The sequence below is a fragment of the Lates calcarifer genome, linkage group LG12, assembly GCF_001640805.2.
Source record: "Lates calcarifer isolate ASB-BC8 linkage group LG12, TLL_Latcal_v3, whole genome shotgun sequence".
NCBI classification, from domain to species: domain Eukaryota; kingdom Metazoa; phylum Chordata; class Actinopteri; family Centropomidae; genus Lates; species Lates calcarifer.
Genome location: NC_066844.1, coordinates 9,378,700 through 9,406,618, shown reverse-complemented (window position 1 = coordinate 9,406,618; position 27,919 = coordinate 9,378,700). Strand labels below are relative to the sequence as shown.

Genomic DNA, 27,919 nt, shown 5'->3' with positions numbered 1-27,919 from the left:
ATTATTTAAAATTAGTTATTTCAGTAACAAAGCTCCTTGACATTAAAAAGCAGACCACAGAATTTTTTTCATCATGAATTGAAAAAGCAGACTACAGATTTATATTTTTTAATCATAAATGCCTTGACACCATAAAGTCTATTGGAGTAAATTACACCTCCTAGTCTTGTCAGATGGAAAGCAGAATAAAGCAAGAGACTCATTTTCTTATCATGGCCCTCACAGGTTTCATATTTCTAAAGAGAGGCCACTTAAAATTTAAGAGCTTAAAAAAATCCTCACAGTTTAAAGATCTGTGAGGGCAGCTGCGATTAGTGTGATTAAAGAACGATTATCACAGCTGGAAACACAAGACCTAATTGGCTGTTGAAGGTTTTCATTTGGGCCCATTTTAGGATTATTTTATTGGTCTCAAAGACTTGCAAGGACTTTATGATTTTACAATTTTACAATTACATTTGGCCAAGATCACTTATTGCAGACATACTGAAAATGTAGAATTTCTTCAAAACAAATGTAAGATGGGTCTTTTCTTGTCTTAGTCATGACTATTACTTAACCTTCTGCAATTGCACAAAGTTCATTGTCGTGCTGCCCAACACAGTGCACACAAGCACTTGCTGCACAGTATTTGTACCAACTGAGACCATTTCATTGTTCCCATCACATGTAGAGTACATGTGAATTTTGATGTCCATGCAAACAGAGCAGCTTTGTATCTTTGTGTGTGCATGGATGCATGTGTGTGCCTCATTGTTCTTCTGCTTTGCATTAGTCAAATTTTCAGCTTTTCTACCTGTATGTTTTAAATGTAGCTTTCAACTCAGAAATGAAACACTTCAATTCTGTCACTCAATGCAGAGAGGCACTCAACGGAGTCAGTTAAAAATTCTTATTTGTGACCTTGCAAATCATCTATTTATTGAATAAATTACCTATCTTCCCTGTACCTACTACTATCGCCAGTGCACTGATTTCCCAAAGTTTTACTTTAGGGGAACCAGACAAGGATGTCGTCTCTCTGGTATATTCACTGAATGTCTAGTAGCAACAATAAGTTGTAATTAACCATGAATCTTTTTCACTTTTTTTTCACCTTCCTAATATGACTTTATTTAATCACAGTTCTCATACAGTATATATTGACTGTATAATGTTATATACAGTACCTACTCTAAGCATGATGAAAAGGTAGACAGACAGGAAGAGGGTCAGAGTGGATCTCTTTTTCCATTTAATCCTTCCTAGCCTTTTATAAAACCATTAACTGCAAAAATAATAAATAAAATAATTAAGTGTACAAAATATTTCCACAGGGAATAACAGTCTGTGAATAATCAAATGCTCTTGCTGAAAAAAGCTTGTACTAAACACAAAACCTGGTAATTTCTCTGGACATTTTTTATCTCTCAGTAGAAATGCTGGAGGCATTAACACATTAACTGCCACCCTCGACCTCCATATATACCCCCAACACAGCATCACCAATCTTCCTCTACAAACATCCCAAAAATAGCCCTCCACCCATCACACACAATTACCCTCAGCGCTCCACCACAGTAATAACATGGCTACCACAAGTACTGTACAAACACATTAATAAATACTGCAGGTCCAGGTGAGCCAGTATCTGCAGTGAGAGCACCAGTTCCACCAAAAAAACTTTTTTATGAGAAAAAAAAATATTGAAGGAAAACATGAGCCTATTGATTAAATTGTTGCCCAACCCCCTACCCCTAATCCTCCAACTAGTTAACTTATCACTAAAAATAGTCAGTTATTATTACACTGTACAATAATCAATAAAGCAGCAATACTGCAGCACCAGAGGGAAAAAAGTACATTTCTGAGGTTTTTCCACTCAAGATAAGAGTCACTTTCACCCAGAGGTGTGTCAGTAACATACGCACAAGATAAGCAAGTAGCAATGACAAGCAAGCAACTTGATTAGTTAAACTGAATACTGATGTTCATAAACTGTTTTCAGGTCATGAGTTTTTTGTGATGACTTCTTTGTTGTGGTACAGAAGTTCTTCCTAGCTAAATACCAGAAACATTTTCATAAGTTTAGCTTTACTTTTTATGACTGTGTGGACTAGCAGTGAAGCAACTTTTACAGAATGATACTGAAATCTATACTATAGACAATGATTAAAAAATTAGGGGGTAGGAGAAACTGCTGTAAATGTACATTACACTGACTTACGTTTACTGATATTCTGTCTGTCCACCCACTCTGTTGTGACCACTTAGCAGACCTGATGAGACACAAAGAGAAGTCATGAAAAATATTGTAATCTCTTAAGTTATTGAATTTTTAGCAAACAAGTACAGTTCAATTATCGGTTAAAACAGAAAGCCTCAAACCAGAGTTAAAACTGATCTGGAATCAGTGCCCCCTATTTCATTATTCTAAACAAGAACTATGTGTATCAGAGGTTGCAGGTCATGCAGACTGGATCACTTAAAAGACCATGATAAATAATGAATATGTTTATTGTTAAATGGGTTCAGGGAGACAATGCAATAAAGTGTGTCTGAAGGGAAGACTTTAGTCAGATGTGCTGACTGCTCATTAGTCTTTGTTAGCCTGAGCGCAGGAAGAGGCAGAAGATACAGTAAAGCAGACAGGCAGCACACACACGTGCCTCAGGACTGTCTGCATCAGTGGTGTTTCTCCAGCTGTGTGTTTGTGCTTTCAAAGAGCTTGTCTGTGCGCCAGCCGCTGCCCTCAGGATCACAGGATGCTCTTTCCCTCTTTCTTTTTGTCCTTGTAGCCTGTGTTGCTGCTGCTGCACACACTCGCAGAAAATGCACACTGAGACACAGTCTGCCTGGAGGACTATGGAAAAGCCTCTATGGAAATATAAAACACACACAGTCTGTATCTACAATATAGTTTGTGCTACAGTAACAAAAATGCTTCAGTCAGCCACACACTCAGCTGCAATAAACTGATACTAGTCATTTCAGTCACTTTCAAGCACACACAGTATTGATCCTCTGTTACTGGCTTGTTCTTAAAGATTTGCTCAAAAATATCATACTTCCTGATTTTATTACAGCATCCAACAGCACACTCATTTCTAATTGTTCTCTCTCTACCATGTCTTTCTATGTTTCAGCTTTGAAAACAAGCAAATCAGTCAGTCCTCAACATTGTACATCTGGATGTAAAAATGACATATACATTTAGTAAACACACTTTAGAAAACAGTGCTCTTTTCTAACTTCTTTGAGTATCTGAAATAATTCCTGAGACAAAAAAGACATCCAGCTTGCTTTGATACACTTTTAATAACAAAATAAACAAAAATGATTCTGTTGAATTCAGTTCAACTGAATAAGTTCAGCTCTAAACCATATCTTAATGTGGAGAGGTGCTGTCAGAGGCTTCTGTGATACAGACTCACTGAACTGCCTGGCAGCTCTGCAGACATTCAGAACATCCTTCTAAAAGGTTTTGAGGGCCTCGTCCTTGCAACCAATCAGACAGGGCCAAAGTCAGAGATAGCAGCTGTCAATCACAACATAAACGTGCTTCTGGTCTACTCTCACACCAAAGCCTCAAGCTAGAATTAGCTGGTGGAAGACATCGCTTATGCTGACTCACAGGCTGGCAAGCTCCCAATTTCTGCATTAGTTGAGACAGCAAACACAACAGGGATGTGTAGGTGAAGGAGTTGCTGGGTTGAGCATAACAGAGCAAGGAGAAGACGGGACAGGTGGAGCCGAGTGGTTTCCTTCCCAGTGTCATGTTAGCGCCAGCTTGATTTCCAGATCTACTATATTGTAGCTTTAACACGATCTGATGACTAAAGCACTCATCCAATGTGTTAAAGCTGTACAGTATGCTCCCTTCTGACTACAGTACGGCACATATTGAACATCTGGGGAAGAACTGTTTAACTAGGTTAAGTGCGTTGCCAACGGGCACAGTAGTAGTATGCCCTACTTGAGGGGAATGTGCATGTGAGTAAGGCTGCAGCGCTGTATTTACAGCAGAGACTCTTCTTGCTATCTTGTTTAGCAGCAGACCTGTCTATTAGGTTATCTATGATGTGTTTTGATGCCTTCTGAATGTTGACCAGTTCTATCAAGCTACCACCTCAATCATCAATCAACTTGATCAGCAGGACACCTACAGTCTATATGACCATCAGAGGCCAGCAGCTGGTCTGTGTATCTTCAGCTTTTTCCTCAGGACTGGTCTTTAGTCTTAGGTCTCAGGACCCAAAGCTCTGTGGGTTTTCTTTCTACTTATTTATCATGAGGGTCTGCTTTGTACCAATGCATTGTGCATACAGCTAACTGCAATTCAATACATAGAAGGTTCCTTTTAAAATATCAATTCTTAACTAACAATTAATGTTTTGATGATCGAGAATAAAAAGCACTTTAGTGCTAATATAGATGGATTAACTACAATTGTACAACATTCTGGCTGAATAGTGAACAGTAACTACTACTAAAATATGATGCATGGTAAAATATTAGCATGAAGCCATCACTGCTAGCATTCAGCAATGCCTGTGCTATATGGATTATTGTTTGTAAAATAAAAGTAATTAGTCCTCAAAAATCAATTCACTTTTCACTGTATTTTCTCATACCATTATAAATAATTAAACACAGAGTAGACAAAATTATCCACAGGAAGGCTTTGACTGTAAAAAGGTGACATACAGTGAATCTGGGGCACTGAAACTGAAGGCACTGAGCAATATTTGGTATTAATATGCTAATAGCACATTAGTCATGCTCTGTAAATCTATCCTCAGGTCTCAATAGATAGGATTTCTGTCAAATTATCCAGCAGAAGTAGGGTTTGTCTTACCACAATCTAAATTTACTGCACAGAATGCCCTTGTAACTTGCTGAATAACATGATACTGATATTCTGGATTGCATATTCTCCTCTACTTAGTCATCTCTGCTATAAGTACTATAATACTTTTTAAATTACAGCCTTCTCAAAAACTCTGACATGCCATGATAATATGGTGCTGCTGATTCTGCCTTATTGCTATTAATGTGTGAGTTTAAAGTCTGCTCTATGTGCAAGACTCAACATTTTTAAACACATTATAGATACATATGTGTATCAGATTCACAGATAATACATTTTCATCTCTCATCTGACCGTGACATCACAAACAAGTCCTGAAACATTAGTGTATATGTGTGTGTGTGTGGTTGTGTGTGTGTGAGGGAGGGTGGGCACTTTGATGTCCAGTCTATCACCTGCTATTCCCTGCAGATCAATAACAGGTCTAGCACTCACTAATGACTGTCCCTAAGGTGTGTGTGTGTGTGTGTGTGTGTGTGTAATATAAACCTCCATATATGCATATTACCTCTAACCCTCCATACATCCCCAACCCCTTATTCACCCTCTAGCAATGGCCTTTGAACCCAGTACATTACTGTGCTCCACACACACGCACACACACACATACACACACACAAATAGACCAAAAAGACAAGGCAATAAATGGCCCATACATACACTAGAAGGTCATGGGGTCATGTGCTAAAGAGGTTGTGGGAGAAATGAAGTGACATCACTTCCTTGGTATAAATGATCTGTAAAGGGGTTGCTATGACGACCTCTCCCAGGGAATGATGGGATAATTGGGAAAAGTGTGGGAGGTGTTGGGTTCATGTTTGTGCCTAATGAGTAGTATTTGTGATTCCAGTTTCAATATATGATATATGTTGTTCCTAAATTTGTCACTATCATTTTTATCATAAGAATCTGTCATACTAGTAATTAGCTTTCATTTCTCTCACCATATTGTTTTTGCTGTTTTTTATGTTTTAACTCTATAAGTGATGTATATATACTGTATATAGACAAATATGTGCAACTTCCTTAAAATGGATAATCCAGTTGAATAACAGACAAGTTGAAAGGCAGTTGAAAGTGTAAAGCATAACTCAGGTTTGTCTTGTGATGCATTTAAATGTTGGTGAGGGGTTCTGAAATCTGATATATGAGAGCTATCTGCTGAGCAGTTCTGTGTTGATTGGGACAAATCAAATCAAGAGCTCACACAATAAGCAACATGTACTCTAACAGTCCAATGCATTGACATTTTCACCTGTTTAACACAGGTGCAATTACTGACATTTATCACGGCTGCATTCCAACCAACAGTTCAATGCATTAAAGCAGTCACTATAGTTCATCATTACAATACTGTAAATCAGTGGCTTTAATGAACCAACATCCCAACAACAAGCAAAAATGACAAAAGCTAAAAAAAACAACCTACCAATGGGAATAATGAAAATCAATGCAACAGCTATGCAAAAAATTCTTTCTATATGAAGTTAACAATGCTCATTTTTTGACATATTGACAGGAAAGAGTTAAGAGAAAGAGTCAATCATGTTTATTAGGCCTACTGATTTTAATTTAATGTTGTATTGAGCTACATTATATTGAATGCAATTACTAGCCTCAGTGCAAAAGCAAACAACGGATACCTCACTGACTATGTAAAGAGATAAATATTGAGATAGGGCCATTAAATTGGATTACATTAGTGTGTACAAATATATAAAGCGGCAAGTGAGGGTAAGTAAAATATAAGAATCTGGTTGCAGTAGTTGTAGTTTTCAGTCTAATTTCTACACCTCATCCATAATACAAATGATGTAGTCCCCTTGCAGCACCAATGTTTAGATTAGATGCAGCGTTGCAGACTCTTACTGGGTGCTTCCACTGTACATATACAGACATTATGTTTGTATGTTTGCAATTAACCCTCCTTTGCTTCCTGCTCAATTACCCCTCAGCCCCACTATGACAGAAGAGCAGCGGCAAAACAAAGCAGTGTCAGATTGCAAACCTAGTCCTCTGCACTGAGCACAACCTCCAGGGAAGGTAAGATGGAGGAAACAAGGATGGAGGATGGAGAGGGTGCAGGGTGAATGCATGGTTGCCAGGCGATACATGTGTGTATGTGGATGTCATGCTTGGCAGGAGCTGCGGCTCGATGTTGCAGAATGACCTACTTTTAATCGAAAGAGAGAGAAAGACCGAATGGAAAAAGAGAGTGGGAGAGGACAGAAAACAAAGTAGGGATGCAGTGAGAAAACGAGCAGGTTCACTGGTTTCATTTTTAGAGACAGGCAGAAAAGAAGGAAAGGGACAGACAAGGATGTGTAAGGAGTAAGAGAGGCGATAAAGAATGAAAAAGATGTCCCCAAGGGTCAGGCAAGAGGAGAGAGATGAAAAAAGAAACAGCAGATAGGGGGGAGCTGTAAAAAGGAGAGAGAGGGGTTGATTGACTGTGTGTGTGTGTGTGTGTGTGTGTGTGCGTGTGTGTGTGTGTGAGAGAGAGTGCGTGTGTGTGTGCGTGTATGTGTGTGTGTGTGTTTCCAGCCCTGAGGGGAAGTGCCCCGTAGCTCGATTCAAGATAAATCAATCCCACAGTTCCCAGAGTGATGTGAGTTGAAACACTTCCTGTGTCCACACAGCCTCTTTTATGAGACTTCTTAATAAATGATGACTGCCACCTGCAGCAACACAAATACAGACACACACACACACACACACGCACACACCTGCAGCAGTACCTGTAAGACTTGTCATCAGCCCAGTTTGACTGACTGTTGCAGTTACAAATGATCTACGTTGTTTACTTTGCAATTCAAGCACAGATGACTTGCTATTAACACTACTTCTACTACCAGTCTCAATGAGTGTTATTATTGAAAGCTATATCAATACCACTACAAATGCTAAATTTGCTAATTCATCATTTTTAATCATTTTTAATCCTCAGTCTTTGCCATACCGAAAATACTATTGCAGCGGACATTTTCATACTAGTAAAGTAATTAGCTTTCATTTCTCTCACCATATTGTTTTTGTTTGGCTGTTTTTTTTTAATGTTTTAACCCTATAAGTGATGTATATATACTGTATATAGACAAATATGTGCAACTTCCTTATTATGGATAATCCAGTTGGATAGCAGACAAGTTTAAAGGCAGTTGAAAGTGTAAAGCATAACTCAGGTTTGTCTTGTGATGCATTTAAATGTTGGTGAGGGGTTCTGAAATCTGATATATGAGAGCTATCTGCTGAGCAGTTCTGTGTTGATTAAGGCAAATCAAATCAAGAGCTCACACAATAACCAACATGTACTCTAACAGTTCAATGCATTGACATTTTCACCTGTTTAACACAGGTGCAATTACTGACATTTATCACGGCTGCATTCCATTTAGTATGCTGGATCACTATCAGTAATGTTATTGGTTACAGCTTATCTTGCTATGACAGGTAAAAACGCCCCCCATGAAATGGTCTATTACACCTTACAAGAGACAAGTCCACAGAGGCATTAAAGGACAGCAGGAAATGAGTCAACACCATAACTATTGAATGATCAATATCATATCAGCCAAACTGCATTATATCCACCATATTGTCAGTCATGTTATTTCCTTTGATGCTAACCGGGTGACCATATCCAAAATAAAACTGTATATTTATATACATGAAAACAACTCATACAAGAAAAAAAGAAGCAGAGCAGACAACAAGACCACAGTCAAGCCATGTGAATCCTCTGCAGCTCTTCCAGAACTTTGAACCCAAGTGAGTTCATATTGTCTGAACAGGAAATACTGGGAGGGGAGGGGGGGGCGATCAGTTCGTTACCCCCTGTCAGTTTCTACCCATCACATCCACTAAGACGGGATGGAGGCAGGCAGACAGAGAGGCAGGCTGGGGGAGGAGAGGGCAGAGGGAGAGATATCAGCAGACAAGACCAGAGACTAGAAAAACAACTGAGACAGAGACGATGTGGTGGGAGGATGAGGAGAGTTGAAAGAGAAAGAAATGAAAAGATGTAGTACTGACAGTAGTTGAATACCACTGAATCAACAACAAAAAGGTCATCTTCCAAGTGCATTTAGGGTACTTCTAAAAGGTTGTTAATAATAGCTGTTCCACATGAGCTGAGGAGAAAGTGAACAAATTGAAAATGAGAATTTGGAAATTCCAGTGACAGTCAGACAGGATGAGGGGTGAAAGAGAAGTAAGTGTGAGAGTAAAAGGGTAGTGACATAAATAGATCAGTTGAAAGAAAAGAGAAAAAGAAAAGACTGGCTGTAACAGAAACAAGAAGGTCAACCTCTTGTCCACCCTCATAGAACCCTATGAAAACATTCAACACAATGTCTCTATAGGCCAATTTATCAGCACAGTCTTGTTGCTGTAATTAAGTGAAAACAGTAGTTGAGCACTGAAATTATTTCTACAAAATAATGAAATGCTTTGTTTATACCCAGCTGAATCTCTGCGTTGGTTGTGCAAACATTAGTTTGTCAGCTGAAAGCACAGATGCTAACACCTTACAAAAATAAAGTTCTGTATATACAAGGAGCAATTTAAAAAAAAAAAAACTCTGCCTATAACAAGCAAAAGCCATACCTGATCTAAATTTGGTGGCCATCCATAACTATTTCTATTCATGTTAGACTTCCTTGTTTCTTAACAGCTCAAAAGCAGTACAAAGGGAAAATTACCTGGATCTGTTTACAGCAAGGTTTCCTGACAGTTTTCTTGTGTGGTATATTTTCACTTAACAAAGAACCTTCCTCCTCTGTTCTGCATCTGAAATATTGAAGACCTCCGACTGGCAGCCATATCACACTAAAGACATCCCCTCTCACCTTTGTTGTGACATTGTGAATTCATGACATACAAAGAGGCCATTTAGTAATCCCTCCAGGCACACTGTTCGCAGTCAAAAACCACACCCACTAGGAGCTGGCAGCCACCCAAATATCTTCAACACTGTAAATGGTTTTCCAGAAAAAAGAAGGACCGTGTTCAATCCACCCATTCACTTTAACACATGATTTTGTCTCTTATTTATATAAGAATGTATTCTAAGTCATATTTCTAGGTTTTAGGTCAGTGTGACCATTACCATATTTTGTTGACATGAAATAATGTTTATTACATTGTTAACAATTTAGTTGAACTCCACATGACCAGGCCATCCAACAGCAGTACTAGTGAATCAGTGAGCATGCACTGGAGCAGATGACAGGGCTACAGCCAGCTGGAAACTAAATAAATGTTAGGTCGGCTCTGAGGGCTCAGCCAGAGGCTTATGGTAGGACGGCTGTAGCTCTGCTCCACTGGAAATGGCTTATTAAGGCTGAACACAGACTGCAGCTTGCCTACCTGTGTGTGTGCATGTGAGCATGTGTGTACCTAGCGTAGTTAAGGAAAACATCATGGTTAGCACAAATAGACTGTGGTTTGGGTATGCTTAATCTATTGGTAAGGTTAGGAAACTGATGACATTTGTTAAGGTCAATATGATCTGCCAATAATTTCTCTATGCAAAGTTGATGATCTTTAGAATATCAGAAAATAGTGACAAGTGCTCAGCACAATTTCACAGAACAGGAAATTTTGGATTTCTTACTTGACAAATGATTTTAAAAATGATTTCCTAGACTGTAGAATGCCCTTATAATGTCTGTAGCTGAGGTGGTAGGGCAGGTTAGCCAGTTTAAGCAAGTATCCTTGGGACCCTGAACCCTTAATTGGTGCCAATGAATGTGTTTGGAGGAAAGACAAAAGCATCTGTGAAATCTGAAACTGAGAAGAAACAGAAAATAAACATTGAGAGTGTGGTGTTTATCATTTAAGAATAAGGATTGAGTTCAAGATTTATCTTGGTTAAGAAGTGAGTAGTCAATGACAGGCCCTCACTTGTATAGTAATATAAGAATGTGTGTGTGTGTGTTTGTGTGTGTGTGTGTGTGTGTGTGCGCGTGTGCTGTGTGTGTCCAGAGGTAATGTTCCTTTGTGCCAGCCAAAATAAATGAAAGGGTGCAGCCTACCCCTCTCTCTCTCTCTCCATCTATCTCGTCTTCTCTCTCTCTCTCTCGCCTCCACACCACCACTCATACACCCAATCTTATTTTAAATTATCTCTCCCTCTCTCCTCCTTTATCCTCTTCCTCTCCTTTATTCTCATCTGTCAACCTTTTGTTGCATTTACTGACATATTTAACTGTTTCTCTCCTAACACAAAACATGCTTACGTCACTGTTTGTCTTTTGAACTCATTTCATCAGCCCATCTTATTGAAACATTTCTGCCACTCCTAGCTCATGTCATTTCTACTCAGCTTGTCACTCCTTTCTTTATATCACTCATTCCACTGCTAACCTGTTATTTCTTGTGATTTGTTCTATCAATCCATCAATCCATCCATCCTGTCCTCTTTTTCTCCATGCCTGTGGTGATGTCAGTTCACTCCGCCACTTCATTAGTACATCTGGATTTCAATTTGTGTTCCTCCACAAACCATCCATACCCCCCCCCCGTTACGCCCATGCCAAATCCCCCTTTCCACCATCCCTTCCTCTATCCTCCTCCTCTACCACCTCCATTGGTCCTTATCCAATGAGAAAACTCCCTGGTCACCAGGGTTCCTTAGCAACAACCCCACAAGGGGAAGGAGGGATGGAGGTGGGGAAGGAGGAGGAGGGATGGAGATAAGGGAGTGGGGGGCAACCTCAGCGCGAATGTGAGGCTGGAGTTGTGTTTGCCATTATCAAAGCCTTGCATCTGAGGAGTGTGTGTGTGTGTGTGTGTGTGTGTGTGTGTGTGTGTGTGTTTGGGGGGGGCATACAGACCTGAAAGGGATGGAGCAAAAGTGCAGTCACTGTGTTTTATCTCAGAGTGTGTGTGTGTGTGTGTGTGTGTGTGTGAGAGAGAGAGAGTGTGCACGCAACAAAAGCTGAATTCACAGCACAAAAAAGCTGTATATTTAATCCAGAAGGCATAAAGTCTGACCACAGGCTAGATAGTGTATATGTGTGTGTATCAATGTGGATATGTGTGTTTACATGCGTCCTCAACCTGACTGAGTGAACAAGGTGCACCCAGTAATAATACCCCACAGTCATACTCCATCGCCTCTGTCTTCATCCCTCTGAACACAAAGCAGCAAAAACCCCTCTCTGTAAATAGACAGTATTTTATCTTCATCTAAGTGAAAGATGGGTATGAAATACAAGCAGACTGCATTGTAAGCTCCCAAGTGACTTAATGAGAGAGTGAATGAATAAACATGAATCTAGCATGGTGTCGCCTGGGATAGACACTCATACAAGCCGAGTCCTTTTGCTTGTGCTTTTAAACATCAGCGCAAACAATTACTGACCTAAGCCTTTCACTCAGACTGAAGAGGTTTACACAGGAAAGACTCAGATGTCAGATAGTCACTATAAGTCATTTTGGATGGGAGCCTCTGATAAATATAATGCCAGTAAAAATGTAAAAGCTCTGGATGAATCTGACTCTGATAGATTGATTCCATTGCTGACAGTAACCAGCCACCGTTATATCATGAACACGCTAGATGCAGACTTGGAATTTCATGTCCATCACTGGTGGTAACAAAGATATCAAAATCCACCTATAGGCACCTAAAATGTACAAATGGATATATTATGTTAATCCATTCAAAAACTGAAATGCAAAAATTACACAGTGAGTCACGGTGGTCAGATCAGCACAACACAACACCAGGACTGGACTGCCAGCCATCCAGGACCTCTACAGCAGGTCCTGTCTGACCCCAGCCATCCCAGCCACAGACGTTTCACACTCCTGCCGTCTGGCAGGCGGTACAGGAGTATCTGAACCCGAAGCAGCAGGTTCAGAGACAACTTTTACCCCTAAGCCATCAAGCTACGGAACTGCTGACATGTACGCTTACACACACAAACACACACACCATACACACATACTACAGTAACACAATGACACACACATACCCCAGTGATTGCGAAGAAAAACCACCATGTCCACTGTTTACACAGTTTGCACTGTTTATATAAGCCACTTTAATTACTCGATCACTAGTATTATTTATTTTATTATATTTCTTTCTTATGATAAATCCTTTTTGTATTATTCTTGAAACTTGAGCAAAGTTCTCGTCATATTTTGGGTTTTTTGTTTTGTGAGGAAGTTACCCTCAGAGCTGTAGCGTATAGAAAAAATAAATATAAAAAATATAATGATAAACACAAGTTTAAATCACAAGATGAACCAACATATCATCTTACATAATGAATGAATAGAGGAGGAGATGGAAGACAGGGAGGTTTCACTGAGGCTCTACAGATGGACACACACCACTGATAATTTGATAATGGACTTAATGTCATTTTACAGATTGTACAAGAAAAAGACTGGAGAGAGAGAGAGAGAGAGAAGTCTGAAAAAATGAAATTTGGCTTGTAATACAATCATTGCAAACAAGTCGGACAGGACAACTGTGTGTGTGTGTGTGTGTGTGTGTGTATGTCTGAGTGTGTGTGCTGTTCTGTAAGCATGGCTACCAGGCCTAATTTGCCATCATGGCCCCATCTGCCTTGAGGTTTCCATTGTGATTAAAGTCATTCTGCCACTGGCTGGTCTGTTCTGCAGCATCACACACTCACTCACTCTCTCTCTCTCTCACACTCACTCACACACACACACACACACACAGTCCTTTCCAACCTATCTGCAATAATTATACTATTACCAAATTTCATTTTCTCTCTCTCTCACTGCTCCTTTCTGAGATACATAAAATCTATAAAATGATGTTAAGTCCATTATGAAGTGCGTGTGTCCACCTACAGAGACACAGTGAAACTTCAGTGTCCTCCATCTCCTTCTATTCATTCATTATGTAGGATGATATTACATCTGTCCCCCCCATCTCGCCTTCATCTCTTCCTATTAAAAAACACAGCTGGTCTGAGTTCAGTCTCATATATTTTCATACCATCCATGAACAGATAGATTTTTCTATCCTTTTCATTATACTCTTCATCTAGCTTTTTCTAATCATGTCATTATGGCCTTTTCATCCTGGTTTTAGATGATATCTGGTGTAAATCCAGACTATCAAACATACACTGTGGTGAAAAACTACATGTCCCCTTTGTTTCCATCCCTGTCAGCTCCTCATGTCTTTGTCTGGCTTCTTGACACAGTAACCATTCAATATGAACATGTGTGTGTTTGTGTGCATGTGTTTTTGTGCGTTGAAGTGCATGTGTGCTTATGTAGAAGTGAGTATTGAGTGGCGACCCCTCCCCCTCCCCGAGAGACCATGGTGTTGAAATGACTGGCATGTCAGTGTGCGAGCGTGTGTGTAGCGATCACAGCATTAACTCACTCCTAAAAGGTGTGATAAAGTATATCTGTTAATGAGGTGTTTTTACAAACAGCAACTGATAAACCTTCATATTATACCTTTATACATATATATAGTTCAGGTTTGGGTGTACCTTCTCATTCAGCGTTTTTTTTTTTTTTTTTTTTTTTGTTTTTGTTAATTTCTGCATTGTAGATTAATATTGAAGTCATCAAAACTATGAAGAAACACATTTTGAATTATGTAGTAAACAAAAAAAGTGCCTAACAAACCAGAATATGTTTTATATTTTATATTTTTCAAAGTAGCCACCTTTTTCTTTGATGATAGCTTTACACACCTCTGGCATTCTCTCAGTCAGATTAATGAAGTGGTCAATGGCATTTGTTGGCTGCTTCTCTATATTCACTTTCTAGATCTGCCGACCGCCACTGCTCTCTCTTTCTCTCTTAATGAGGCAAGGTAAAGGGGCCCAACTTTGAATGGTGTCTTTAAAAACAGCAACTGACAAATCCTTCATATTATACCTTTAAATATCCCTTATTGAGGTTCTTGACCAGCTGGAGCTACAGTAAGCAGGTGTAGACTGACTAAGGAGATACAAAAGGCCTACTCTGTGATATAGCATAAAGCATGGATATCCTTATCCAAAACATAATATTAAAGTAAGGGTCCGATTTCTGTGGTGCCTCTTTGATCAAACAAATTACACTGAGCTGGTTACTTCAAATTAACTTCAAAAATGTAAATGGATAGTACCTTCCTGTCTAACACAACAAAAATGAGAAGTGGACATCATGATAACTTAATGCAGAGGCATATATCATCCGTTCATATGTCATAGCTTGGTAACTTGTTGAATTCAAATGCGAGAGGATAAAATACAACCTGCTCCAGCAGCAACATTGGTCACAAATTAAAGGAGCCATTTCACGAGTGAATGGAGCAATGGCCAATGGCAAGCTGAGCCCTGAATCCTAAACCAATCAAGAGAGTCACTGAGTGGAAAAATATATGAGAGCAAGTCACCCCTAAATAGCATGTTCAAATTGAGGGCAGCACTAACCCTGTTTAATATTCTGGATTTATGACACATACAAGTTTCTCCCATGTCCACAAAGGATCTCCTGAGCTCAGCCAGAGTGACCATCAGGGTCATGATCACTTCTGACCACAATGAGCTGTTCCTGTGTACATTAGAATGCTGACGGAGCAGACGAGACTTGCAAATGTAAGTATTCACTTAGACACATAACTAAAGGTGTGAGAAAATTTAGTTCACATAAAGTCTATGAGCAACTAATAACTGTAATCATAATAAGTAAGCCAGTAAGGTGCAAATCACATAGTGGGTCACAATAAATGATTATACAATAAAGTAGACTTGTTAGGATGAATGGCTACTGTGCCCCGAAACCCTTTAAAGCATAACATATTACAAATTTCTTTGAACTTGATTTATAAGAACCAGAGCACCAAGCAGTCCGAGGAGGTGATCTAACAGTAAAAATATTTGAAATTTAAAAGGAGCTATCATAGGGAAAATAAATAGATAAAAAATAACAAAGCAAATTGATAGATGGATAAATAATTATTAGACAAACCCAAAAGGAGGAGGAGTAAAAAGGAGTAAAGAGAATTTAAATCATTAACAGTGAAAGATCTCTCCTCTATTAAAGGTTAAATTGCAGGAGAAATCAGAAAAATAGCAGAACAGGGAACATTTGATGTAGAAAAATGTCAGGAAATGAGGGTGCTTATTGACAACTATAAGCTGAGAGAAGAAACAAAACAGACAGGAGAAAAGAAAGGGAGTTAGCAGTGATGGAAACTGTTTATGATAAAGGAAAACAACTTAGGAAAGCCTATCATTAGAGGGCAGAGAGAAGGAAAAAATCTGGACCACCCCCTTACTACACACAGATGCCAGTGAAAAATGACTGTAGTGGGGGATTATGAGTTGAAAGAAGACAACGATAGGGGATAGTAGTCACTCAAGTTGATAATTAGACAGTGCTGATATGAATGTGTTTAGGGGGATTCATCACATTTAGTTAGTTACTCTGAGTTCATTTGGAAACATTTAATCTCATAGGAAAGTTGAATAGTGCTGTTGAATAGAAGAACAGATTACTCCATAAAACTCTAAAAGTGGTCAAAAACTGACATAAGTACATGAGTGAGCATGGTCAATTAAAACTGTACTTTATGACAAGTCGCCGGGGGGGGGGATCATCATATCTTATTGTGATATTTTATGTTTCTATTTATGCTTTATGTTCATTCATACATTATCATAATATTCATATACCTATGTGTGCATGTACTTCATTTTTCCAGCCCTCTCCGTGCAGAGTGCGCAGCAGCCTAAGGAGCAAGGGAAGGAACTGTTGATCAGGTCACCCTTACCTGACAGACAATGAAGAAAACACTTCTCGGAAAGTACCAAAACATCTAAGGGCTGTCAGTTCTGCAACTCTTCCTGATTTTTTAGAGTGTGGTGCCAAAAAGAACACACAATTTGGCTCTATAACACCAGGAATCATGAGAAAAGTACTGTGTGGTTCCTGGTCAGTCATTTGTCACTGTGTTACTCAGAATGTAATCATGGTTTTGGACAGAAGGTAAAGAAATAATGGAGATTAATCAAAGTGAATCTGATTTCATGGAGCAGAAGCTTATGTATTTTGCTGTCTGTTTTTTGTTAGAATTGTATTGCTGTAAGTTTTTTGGATTATAGTCTTTATTTCAGTGACTATATTTTCAACAGGTTCTACAGAGAGACAAGGTCCTACATTAGAGAGCAGGTTCTTGAACACTTGACTGTACCACCCAACCACCTTATGGCAACTCCATTGCTGTAGAGCTTCACACAGTAATAAGGAGACAAGTTTAGTTGTATAAGAACGTAATTTCTTAGAGAAAGGGTCGTACGCACACACACCCAGATGGATGCCTGTGCGGTAATGTAGGTTAAGTGTCTGGCTCATGGGCACAACATCTGTATTCCAACCTGGAATCAGGCAAGTCTGAGTCTTGACCTTTATTCTCCTCATTCCACCTCTTACTCATCTAACTCTCTCTAACTAGATTTCGCTACATAATAGCACACAGATTTTCCTTCTGAGGAAATTTACATTTCTTAAAACCCCTCTCATAAGACAGCAAACAGAAAGTGTTGCAGTACCAGAAAAAGACTGTCCGCAGGTAAAAAAAAAAAACAACAATGCAGGTTGTCTGTGCAGCAGCTTATTACGACCTATAGTTAAATTTTATTGGTAGGCCACCTCTAACGGTGACATGGTAAACCTTGACCATTCTACAACTTTAACCACATGTTTATCATTGTTACCATGACGATGAAGGTCTTGTGTATATATACATACAGTATATATGGTTTTCTCCTGTTGTCAGTGTATATTTACCTATGATCACAGGAAAACAAAGCTTGTTAGAAGGTGAAAGAATCATTTAGTGGTTACTAAAGTGAGAATCCACTTAAAATATTCCTGCACTGAGGAAGACCTTCAATCCAAAGCATCTTTTGTTTTGCTCATGTGAGATGTAGCATCGGCATTAAAGATAATCTTCAGCTCTCTGGTTCCTGCATAACTTAATACACAGCTTACAGATGGAATATTTCATGACAGGAACTTCCTTTCTGCTGCATGCAATGTTTTTCTTTTTCTTTTTTTTTTTTGAAAATTCTGCTGATGAGGGCTTATTCAGTCCTATCTGGCTACACACACATATGGGAGACACACACACACACATTGAGCCAACAGATTAACTGGACACGGCAGAAAACGAGTCATCTAGAGCTAAATCTCTATGCTTACATAATATATGCCAGTCCAAGCAGCAGCAATGGAGAACAAGGAGGAGTGGGAGAGACTCCTTCTGCTGAAAAAAGATGTTTTGGTAAACTACTATTGTTTACATTCTACTTTCTTGAGTTTTATACATTATTGAATTTACTGAACATATCATTTTATGCTAAATATAAAAAAAACCTCTTAGGACTGTACTGTATTGAACTGTGTGGAAGAATTTGAAGCAATTTACATGTAATAAATGCTTTTTTTTATTGCCAGTGTGTGAAAAGATTGTAACGTGACATAAAAAAATGAGCCATTCCCCAACTTTCTCCATTGCCTATAACACCCTGTAGACTGATTTCTAACTAAAGAACTCGGGTCGGGTTTCCAGGATGCTCGCTCCTGATTGCCTTGCCGCAATAAAAACCTCTCTTCTGCAACACCAGCAGAGTCCAGAGTCCGCCACCATTATGAAACGACCACCCCCAGCGTAAGAGATACTCCAACACACGCTCCACGCCATCATCATGGTCAGACTGCGACTTGTGCACTCCCAGCAAGTATACAGTGAGGGCTGGTAAAGACAGACTGACTGGTTTGGTACGATGCTCGCCTACTAACCATACGCAGTCTGTATAACAGACCCACAACCCTTAAGGGGAAGCAGTATAGATAATGGATAGATGAATGAACGTATAACGGAGTATGGTATGGATACAAACAGCTGCAGTACTAATGCACAGTATAACAAGTCAGATGCACATGCAGAACTAAAAAAAAGTGAAAAAAAAAAAAAAAAAAAATATAACTATCAAAGTAAAGTGTACATCGTAGTAGACTAACTAAGTATAACACAGGTAAAAAGAAAGTGAATGCTTATGCACCTATCAGCCACCCTGACTTCCACATCCTGAATTTTCCCCCCTGCAACCACATGAAGGTAACACTACTAAGCTGCATTGGCACTGCACATTGACACTGAATGTAGTGTGAACCCTGAACCATGCAGGTGAGATGTCTGATGAAGGCTGTACATCCTGTCAAATGTTCTTCCCAACAACAACATGATTGGCATCAGATACATGGCCTTGAGCATTGTTCTTTCTAGGGAGAAAAAAAAGCAGTGTAGTGTGGGCAGATCACATAGTGACAATTTGTTCTGATCTTTTCCCTTTGGCCATCGAGAGAGGGGGAAGAGAGAGAGAAGGGGGGATGGGCTGATTAGTATGAGACCAAATATTTGCAATGAAAGGCCTTGTCCATTAGGGTCTCTCTTTTTCTCTTTCTCTCTCTCTCTCTGTTTTCTGGCTGCATTAACCTTTTCTTCACAATGCTCCCGAACAAAGGGAGAACTGTATTTGTATGTGTGTGTGTGTGTGTGCGTGTGTGTGTGCATTCAATGTTCTGGCTCTCCCACCAACTGTTCACGCTCTTGCATCCCAGAGCAAACACTTGTCCACATTACACAGACAAACACCTGCACATGAAAAAAAAAAAAAACACTTGAAATGTATTAATGCAATAATCCTCCCACTTACAAATGCCACACACAAAACACACACACACAAAATAAACATCTACGGGAGACCTCTCTGGTAAATGTGTGTGATGTGTTCAGTGTTCAAATCGTCCTACGTGACAAACAAACAGCATGTTCAGACAATTAGGCTTCTCTCTCTCTCTCTCTCTCTTGCTCTCCCCCTTTCTCTCCCTCTTTCTCTCTCTCACACACAGACACACACACACGCACATACACACAGTTACACAGTGCATACAGTATGATTATGCTCAGGCCATGAGGTGTGAAGAACAGCAATGTAATATTTGTTCTTACTGAATCATTTCCAATAAATACATCACAATCCTTACTGATGTAATTCTGACCTCAGAAAAGGTCAAAGGTCAAGGAAGTGGTTTCATGGTGCCACTGGAGGAGAAGAGCGAGGTATAGAGTCTCATTCTATTTCAGCTAACCACCAATGACAAGTATTAGATGTTCATACAACTATGGGACACCATTTACTTTCCATCCGCACATCCTCTACAGTCCACAGTGGATATAAATGAATCATGTCTGATAACATATCATATAATAAATCATATTTAAGGTAGACGTTCAGGAAGCTGAATTTTGCAAAGCAAGATACAACTATAAGTATGGTTTTGGTTTGCAAATTTATATTGTGGAAACAAGATTTGATATTATTTGAGAGCCAGTCAGATCTATTAAAGAGCTATGGAGAGATGGCACAATATAAATCCTGTGCCACAGCCAATTTTACCAAGTTTGACAAGAGAATAGCTAATCAATGGCATATTGTTTCCCGTTTAAAAATCAGAAAATTACTGTATAGTGAGTAGTGTGTTCAACCACAATCAGGGAGAATGACTGTTCGTGTCTGAATGAAAGTCTCTCGGTAAAGGTACAGTACAGTAAATTAAACATCAACACAAAACAGCATAGGCTCTAGGTCCTTGCTATAGCCTGAGAAGCGGCCATATCGGTCAATATGAGCTAGCTAATTAGTCAGGAGTCTGATTTCTTTTGAACTGGCCATTTTAAGTGCTAGCCGACACTATTTAGCAGGGGTACTTTTACACGTAGGAGGTGGTGAACTTAAGGTCAAAATTTAAAACAAAGACAAAAAAGCAGCAGGCAGCTTTAAGAGTATTTTCAGCCAATTAGGTAATATGCAGACAAGACATAACCCCCGCCCCCACCCCCATCCCAACACCATCCCCTTTCCCCCTTTCCCCCTTTCTCCCTCTCTCCCTCTCTCTCCTCTCTCTCTCTCTCTCTGTGTGTGTGTACATGCATTGAGCAGTGCCGGCCTGAATTACAATTTTTTAAATACATTTTACAGTGGTTTCTGTTTTCAGTTAGTGAAGAGATGAAAGTGCTGAGAGAAAAATGTGGACAAAAGGAGGGACAAAGGGCTGTGAACGTGTGAGGGATTCAAACCTGTGGTAAAGTACAGTACACTACCTTCTGTTTGATCCATGTGGACAGTACACTGCTGTCTTTAAAACTGAATTACAGATCTCATACAAAAGACTTTTATATTTTCATGGAGTTGTTATCTCTCTTACAATATATCACAGTTTACATCACAGCTACTAGATCTCCATGAAGTGTAAAAATGGTGTTTACTGTGAAAGACACACTCTCATGTCTCCTCTTTCATTAGAACTCTAAACTCAACTTCTGTGCAGAAAACAAACATGGAAAACTGAAAGGAGATTGGTTTATTCTCCCCTGCACAAACACACATACATAACTCTACAGCCATACTGTATATCAGTACCTCTGTCAGTGCAGCTCTTGCATCCAGGTGTACAACAGTGCTGGGTGACTGTGTTGTATCTCCATCTTCATCAATCCTTCAGCATCCAGGAAACCAAAGAGAAAATAGCAAAAGACTGAACAACTGTCAGTCAAATCCACCACAGAGATGCAAAGACAGCAGATGTCACAACTATAAAAATATAGGAAAGCACTACACTCTATCCATCCCTTTCATTTAATCTATTTTCTTCCTCCTCACTCTCCCTGTCCCTTTCTCTCTCTCGCTCTGTTCCCTCGCTGATTTTCAGACGAACACTCACTCTCTCTCTCACACACACACTGTTCCTCCATCTGTCACCACCCCCTCTCCTTCACCCCTCCCACCTCATAAATTATTAATGAGCCTCACACACAGAAGCACATACACTGGCTCCACCGCTGTCAAACACACTCACGCACACACATTACAAACTGTCCCACACACAAATGCAAGTCAAACACTGTGGAAAACCATGGCACAATTTGCTGTGACGTTTCTATGAGATCACAGAGGCATCTTTCTGCTTGATGTTTGTTTTTTTATTTTGGTGGTAAACCAAAAAAATAAATGTATAACAAAATGAGAAAACTTCATGTTTTCATGTTATATTGTGCTAAAAAAAATATACATTCAAAGTAACCCCTGAGTCCCTGACTACATCTTTTATTCTTTTATTCTTTTATTGATAGGTTCCCCCCCTTTTAGAAAACAATTGGCCAATCAGAGCCTTGTAAGCAGAACTGGGAAAGGAGACATCATCTTCTTCATCTTAGATTATTAGCTAACACCTTCCTGTTCATAGAGAAAGTGTTCTGTCACTCCATTGGGAGTCAATTCCTTTCGTGTTTGTATGTTTCTACTCTCCCAGATTGTTTGTGTCATTTTTACAGACAGTTATAAATTTCAGTTTCCTAGAAATTATTAAAATTTCTTTGTTACTCATTATTTTGTAGGGTTTTTTTGCCCACAGGTAAAATTGTTAGAAATATTCCAAAATCACTGCTCAGTGTCTGGTGCTGCAACAATTTCCTGGTAGCAAAAAGTAGCATGTGGATATGATTAGTGTTATACTAGGAACAGTACAATATGTAGCACAGCAAGTTTTAAGATTTACTGAATTGACAACATGCAAAATGTATCCATAAAATAGGATTTGAGTGCAGTAAGATGATTATTTGGTTAATCAATGAACAGAAAATGAATCAGTGATAATTTCAGAAATTATGTCATTTATCACCGAAAGTCACATGTGACTGTTCTGAAGCTGTTCTCTGGTTCATTACATGGTAATGAATGAATTGCTGCTGTTCTTAGTATTATCTCTTTTTTCTGTCTTAAACACTCAAGACATTCACTTAAGACATAGTTCTCAGTGAGTCTATCTGATGAAATAAATATATGCATTCATGCCACACGCTCCCCACATGTACATGTAACCCATAAAAGCTCCAGCAAACACGGCAGCCATGCATGAACACGTTCACATGCAAAACACACACAGGTCACGGAGGAGACAGGGCCAATCATGCATGAATGCAGACTATGCATGCACACACACACACACACACACACACACACACAGGAAATTCTCACAAACACACAGAGCTGTCCATGTATGTAATGCAGAAAAGGAAGCTCCCCTCTGCTGGAGGCTATCTGAGTTTTCTCATGGTCGAGACATAGCTGGAAGGAAGGTCAGTCAGAAAAGACGGTGTGTGGTGTGCGTGGTGTGTGTGTGTGTGGGTGGGTGAGTGAGTGAGAAACCAGCAAAAATACATGGATATATAAAAATCTATTTTAAGAAATAGTCGTGACATACTATGGAAAGGAACACTCCAATATGTCAGTGAATACTTCTATTTGCTGTCTTGTTATTAGATATCAAACTGGTCATCAGTCCATTAAAGAATCAGTTGGGTTTTGTCTAGATCTAGGGCAGGGCGGAAACCTGGAAACCCCACTTTTAAGATGTTGCATGCAGTCACTGCATCCAGCTGTTGATCAAGACAGAGCTCTAATCAGGGTCTCACGGTGGCCTCAGGGTTAATATGAACTACTTAAACAGAGACATCCTCAGTTTGAATCTAGCAGTGGACTCTGCTTGGATATGATCCCTTTTTCTCTCCCCCTGCATTTCCTGCCTGCCTCTTGACTATATTATTAAGTAAAGGCAGAAAATCAGAGAAGCTTATAAATCCCAAAATAAATGTACATACTGTATAATAATGCAAGTTTATGTTTTTACTTATGTCTTAGCAATCTTATTGCCTAACTCCAGGTGATTAACTCCTAACTCCAAACAAACATACTTAACAAAATGTTAGAGTATTCCTTTAAAGTAAGAGCTATCTCAGCACTGTTGATATGGATATATGTAAGAATTGGCCATATGGAATTCATAATCCAAATAAACAGCGGGATGACCAGAAAAGAAACAAGAAAATGCACTCTTTGGTCCCTCCTCCCCCCTCACGTTGCCCTGTTCCTTAGTCAGACTGGCCATTGGGCATACTGAGACAAATTCTGGTGGCCTGATAGTCAAAAAATATTGGCCCTCTCTGTGTACTTGTCATTCAGGGTGCACGTGAGAGGGGGTGCGTGCATGCCACAGTGACTCACTATCACCTCCAGGAGGTACAAAGACGTATTACGAGACGGGACGGGCTGAGGCTAGCTGGTTAGCATACTAACTTAAGTAGATATCTGCAAAACAATGCAATACAATGATATTTTCATTGTAACTTCCTTATGTAGAAAATTATTTTCATCATTTGTCATTAAGGTGCAAATTATCTGCTGATGTCGTTAACGTCAGTGTTGATTAATGTGAATACAAATATAAATGCCTCATGTCAGTCTAAGTCCATCATTCAAGGTTATTTAACCCAGATTCAGTGGTTACTTTGCTTTATTTTCAATGCGCTGTAGTGGAAATTCTTGCTTTAAAAATGCTTTATGTTTATTTATACATTATCATAATATGCATATATACTCATGTGTGCATGTACTTCATTTGTCCAGTCCTCTCTGTGCAGTGTACAGCGGCCTGAGGCCTCAAGGGAAGGAGCTGTTTCAGTTCACTCTGTCCTGACAGACAATATTCTCAATTCAGTGCCAAAAGTTGGGGGAAACACTTCTCAGAAAATACTGAAATAACCAGGGGTTATTGCCATATCATTGGGCTAGAGTTTGACATCATATTAGAAGGGGGCTTAGAACACACACACTTTGGTGATATGATAAAGGATGTGGTAATTTCAGCTACAAACAAATGAAGCCAAACAATTATTGACTGATACACAGAGAGAGGGTCAAGGGCCTTATTGGAGGGAAGAGACTTCCTGGACCAATGCTGAACTATAAAGTCTAAGTGTTAAGAAAGCACATTATTATTAACATGGGAATCTTACTTGTCTCTACTTTCCATCACATATGACATGAATGGGGCTTTGTTGAAACCATAATTGTGATGATAAAGGTTCAAGCTGTCCTGCAAAATTGGGGAATAACATGAAATGAAAATTGTGACATTTTCATTTAGGTGTTTTTGATTGACAAATTTGAAATTTGGGAATGTAATTTGTGGGATAGAAATTGCAGGAAGAAAAAGACAGAGCAATAAATCTAAAAAGGCAGATAAAGAAGGTCAGCAGGAGGAAGGGGGTTGGATTGAGGAGGATTTGGGGCCTTCGGGGCATGTTAAAGAGCGCCCTCACCCCACCCCACCCTGCAGAGTTTAAACTGACCTCAGGCCTAGTGAGACACACAGAGACACACAGATTTTGTATCTGTGTGTGTGTATCTAGGCTTGACCTCCTGAAATTGGCCAGCATTTCCAGCTCCCTTCTCTCTCCAAACACACCCCCAAACAATCAATAACCCACCCACCCCCCACCCACTGCCTCTAGCTGTGACATGCAGATGACCCTTGCATATCATTAAAACATATGCCCTGACAACAATAGGATAACTTCAGCACCCCCAACACCCCCTTAAGACGTGCGCCAAGACATTCACTAACACACACGTACACACACGTACACACACACAGTGGACAAACATAGGCATAAGACAACTGAAATTGTGCCCAGATGGACTCCAGTCAGTTGACCCCTGCTCAGATCTGCAACAGACAAGCAAACAGACAAACAGACATCAAGACAAGTGCACTTGAGCCCCCCTCACACCACAAAACACACAGACACACACACACACACACACACACACACACACACACAAAACACATGCAAACACAAGAAAACATACATCATCTCATTGCTACCTCAGAACTTAAGCTTGCTGCTTGGAGTTATGCTCATGTCCAATATTTTCCACCACTTTAATGTCACATACTATGATTAATACTGAATGAAAATTATAAAGACTGAGGTCAGCATACAAAGGGGATTCCCTTTTTCTTTTTTTCTTTTTTTTACCACAAATCAAATAAATAGAAATAATAATAATAAAATCTATGAAACCTTGTTTCGGTTTTGCAGTGAAGTAACATGTTATCATAATGTGCTCTACATACTGTCCATTATATACTAACTCCATAAATAAAAAGACAAAACTATGATAATTGGACATGTACTAAAAAACAATCAATATTCACTTTCGTTTTTTTGGTGCCAGTAACAGATCAAAGACTGGAGACCTGGCTTGGACTTGACTGCTGTGAGAATTGATTTGACCTGAGACATGAGAGCATGCCATTATGACAATTTTAACCCCAATAGCCACTCATAACTTAAAAGGGTCAGTGGTGAGGACCCTCCATCTGCCCTCATATATGACCCCTATTATAATGTGACCAAAGCTCTATACTTCTGTGACATGTCAACATGGCCACAAACCTTGAATATTTAATTATGAGTCCTACGCACTGAAATGACCCAGACTTTTAATTTACCAACTGTCGTTATATATATATATATCAGGATGTTAATTGAAAATATTTATATGCAGCAAAGTAAGATATCAGAAAACTATTGGTTGGTAAACTCTTTGGTATCATATTGGAAAATGAACAAGACAGAGTGGTGAATGAGGAACTAAGGGAAGTGGAAACAGAGAAAGTAAAAGAGACAGCAAAGAAGAAAGGAAGACAAAATCACAGCTAGACAATAACTGGACTCGATAGGCCACAGGGGGCCATGCATTAATTAACTCTGTCGTTGACCCCTACACACACATGCACACACACACACACACACAGAGTACACCCATGCCCTGTGGTTATTGAACTGGGTATGGGGGACAGATCTGACCCTCAGCACTGACAGAGTTTGGTTTTTCTAATCAAAAGACAACAAATTAAAGCACACACACATATACACATGAACAGTAACTAACTGCAGAACACAGCGCTGTATGACCCTGTTATTACCAGTGGCTGCAGGGTCACACTAGTCACGTAGATGGGAAAACATTGTTTAGTTACTAGACTATGTAAAATTAGTGTCTGAGTGTGTTTAATGCCTATGTTCTAAGCCTGCATATGACAAACTGAGAACAATAACATTACTTTCAAACTTAAATGTCACCCATCTATACACACAAATGAACTCTTTGTTAGGGTGTGTGTGGGTGTCCAAATGTCAACTGTGTTTTTTTTCTTCTTTTCCCACATAAACAGAAAATTCCAGTACTTCCCATTCTCATGTCAGGATTTCTATGTGCATGTGTGTATGTGACTGTGTATTTGTCCAAGGCTGATCCATGCTAAGCAGATACAGTACGTGGGCTACTATCAATAAGGCTTTGTCTAGTGGATTCAAACAATATGGAGGAGCAACAGACTGCAACTATTACACAACCAGTGTCCCTCTCCTTCCCCGCTCAAATAACACACAGCAACATCACACTGTAGAACAAAGGATGAGCCCCACAAGAAATCCTCCTGTACATCACATGAAGGTGTTTGTACATGGGGGGGGGGGGGGTGTTACAGTGCCGCAGATATGAATTTTACAGATTGACCCCAGCAAGAGAAATACACCTAGTTTTAAGTTCAGATCTTAATATTGGAGAAACTGCAGACAGAGTTTTCTTTGGGGGAACTTCAACTCAAACACGTGGAGCATTAGATGCCAAAAAATCAGATCTCTTTACTGGAAAAGCTCACAAAAATAAAAACCCCTGGTGCGAACAATATTTCAGACTTACATCTCTGCCAAGAACATTCTGTTTCCACACACCAGTATTTTAGAACAATCAACCTTTTGAAGCCTCATCTTTTTCACTACTTTTATTTACAGGCCTGTGGTGTAATCACCACGTGTTAGCTTGGCATATTGTATATTCTTATTTTCAGACTGAGTTAAGTTAACTAATGCCATCAACTGGTATATGAGTACTACTATGTAATTAGGTTGCTGGAAAGTTTTTTTTTGTAAATGTTTTAGTTAATTTGTGTGTTTTTGCCTGTGTTTTCAACAGGTCACAAATATCAGTATATGAATGTGAGTGTCAGTGTTCTAGAGACATAAGAACCTTGTCAATTACACTTGCTGTGCATCATTTTTACTAGATCACTTTCATATTATAAGATATTAAATGTAAG

The 27,919-nt window shown here is 39.4% G+C and overlaps 1 protein-coding gene across 50 annotated transcripts in view; it reads right to left on the bottom strand.

Annotated features, from left to right (window-relative positions):
- The window catches only part of nfasca (neurofascin homolog (chicken) a), a 159,692-nt gene that overhangs the window by 99,718 nt on the left and 32,055 nt on the right, over window positions 1–27,919 (bottom strand). For 8 of the 50 annotated variants that reach the window (XM_051074726.1, XM_051074739.1, XM_051074742.1 and 5 more), the window contains exons 1-2: window positions 21,334–21,651; window positions 2,207–2,258 (exon numbers count right to left, since the gene is read on the bottom strand). The exons of 3 other annotated variants lie outside the window; for them this stretch is intronic. The gene's annotated coding sequence lies outside the window, so the exon portion shown is untranslated. Of the gene's footprint in view, window positions 1–2,206; window positions 2,259–21,333; window positions 21,660–27,919 lie in introns of those variants that run through there. 39 more of the 50 variants (XM_051074729.1, XM_051074730.1, XM_051074710.1 and 36 more) reach the window with 12 other exon arrangements.